Consider the following 2540-nt stretch of genomic DNA (forward strand, 5'->3'; position numbering starts at 1 on the left):
AATTTTGGTTAATTCTCAAAACCTCATCTTGGCAAAAAACTTTCCTGCCTATGTATGCGTGGTGGCCAGCAGAAGCCTGTGCCACTCTGCAACGGCACATGTGGCTTCCCACACAACTCTACCCTCCCTAAGTGACTTTTGCTCAAGATAGTTTACCACAGCAACAGAAATTCTAAGGCACCTTGGTCTGTGTGCTTCCCGGTACTTATCACAACCTGAAGTTATGTAATTGATCTGTTCTCCATTTGTGCTTTGCCTCTCTGAGTGTAAGTCCCACCAAAACAAACACTTATTTTCCTTTTATAGTGCTGGGCTTTAGGGACTAGAACAGTGTTTGTCAAATACCAGGTGTTTTATAAATCTTTCTGAAATGAATGAACTGTTTCCCATAAATAGCTAAGCTTATTGCCTCTGTGGGATGGCCTTTGAAGTTTACTCCACCTAAAATACTTTTTTACTCTCCCCAACTTATGCATCTTCATGGTCCAGCTACAATGTTGCAGCACTAGGTGTTCAGTTTGAGTTGTCAATAAGACACTTTGGCTCCCTTCCTACACAGGAAAATACTTAAGGACAAACTCACCCTTACTGGTTTGTGTGTTACATGCATCCCACTTAGTGAATATCTATTACATTCCTAAATGAGACCAATGCATTATTCAAATTCAATAAGCAATTTTACCCTAGCTAGAGCTTAACAAGGAAAGAGGGTCTATCAGTCGGTTAATAGCATGGAATGGTAGGAAAAGGCATATATTACAAGTGTTTAATACACATCGAATTCAACACAAATATTTAGTGTGGATCACTTAATAATAATTAGCCCTTATATCTTAGTATATAATTGGCACTTACTATGTGTCAGGAACTGTGGACAGTCCTTTTTACATAAAAGCCATTTAACTGTACAGAAGCCTAAAGTGGAAGGCACACAGATGGGAAAATTTTGCTAACCCAAGGGGTTGAGTTGCTGCCAACAATAACCTACAGGAGATGGTCAGGGCTGTGCATCAGCACAGACTGATTTTACCAAGCTGAGAACAGTACCTGCACTATCACTTAAAGAAGCCATTCCTTAACTCTAACACACAAAGCCACTAAAAACCTAGGAGAAATTATACAGCAGAGTGGACAAATCAAACTCCTACAGACTGTAAAAAATACTACAGTTTCGGCTTTCCTTCGGTTGTCTTTACCAGGCAGTGAAGCATGCCCTTCCCAGGGGAAAAGGCAGAGGCAAGCAAACAGGAAGATGAGAACCTACGGAAAATATTGCAATTAGACATCAGTGAACTAATGTTGCAGCAACTGCAAAAGTACCAAGAACATCATTGTTCTTTCAAAACCATTCATCACTTAGGAATAATGCCTATATTCCTGGTCAGCATAAAAGCTCCTGGACACTGTAAGATGTTACTACAATCAGTAAATGGCAGAGTGGATCTCTACAACCAAACCCTTCCTTCAGTGCTTCTCAACCTTCCTAATGCTGCGGACGTTTTATACAGTTCCTCGTGTTGTGGTGACCCCAACCAGAGCATTATTTTTGTTGCTACTTGATACCTGTAATTTTGCTACTGTTTTGAATTGTAATGTAAATATCTGATATTCAAGATATCTAGAATGTGACTCCCGTGAAAAGGTCATTAGATTCCCCCCATAAGGGTTCATGACACACAGGTTGACAACCATTGCTTTTCTGCTTTTTAATTGAGTTATTTCCTATTAGCTTACTTATCCTTCTTTCTCCCCATTACAGCAATGTATGTAATAACGATAGACAGCCTATAGAAAGGCATTATATGACAAGTCCCTTCCAGTCAGCACCAGCACTGGGTCACCTTGGGCTCGGAGTCAGCGGACACCCCCTCCTCCCAAGGTCCCTAGAGGACTCTCCATGCGATCTTACGACCACTGGTGAGTGGAACACAACTTCTGTTCCATTCCAATCACACGGGACCTGAGACAGCATTAGGGAAGCAGAAAACCCAGCTTGACCAGGGTCACAAGTCCCTTCCGGTCAGCGCCAGCATCGGGTCACCTGGGCAAGGAGTCAGAGGACACCCCCAAGGTGCCTAGAGGACAGATTCTGAGGCAGACCCAGATTCGGGATCCAGACATCGGAGCACCTTCCCTGCCAGAGGAGAGATGTCCTCCCCGCCTGGGAGGGCTTTGCCAGAGCACCTAGGGAAGCCATCTTGGTTTCCAGACCCCTCTGAGACTTAGTATACGCAGATGAGAGTGTGGACTACAGAAGCTAACAGCTTCTGGGACAGGCCTGTTTCATGCCTTCATCTTCTACCAGGAGGCAGGTCCGAATGCCAGATATCTGTGCACCTTCACTGCAAGAGGAGAGCTTGCCTGCAGAGAGTGCTCTAACCAGGAACTCAGGAGAGAGCTAGTCTCCCAGGTCTGCTATTAGAGGCTAACAGAGTCACAAGAGGAACAGGCTCTAACCAGAGACAACTATAACAACTAAATACAGAGATTACCACATGGCAAAAGGCAAACATAAGAATCTTACTAACAGAAACCAAGAC

This window comes from Mus caroli, chromosome 1, assembly GCF_900094665.2.
Source record: "Mus caroli chromosome 1, CAROLI_EIJ_v1.1, whole genome shotgun sequence".
Taxonomy (NCBI): Eukaryota; Metazoa; Chordata; class Mammalia; order Rodentia; family Muridae; genus Mus; species Mus caroli.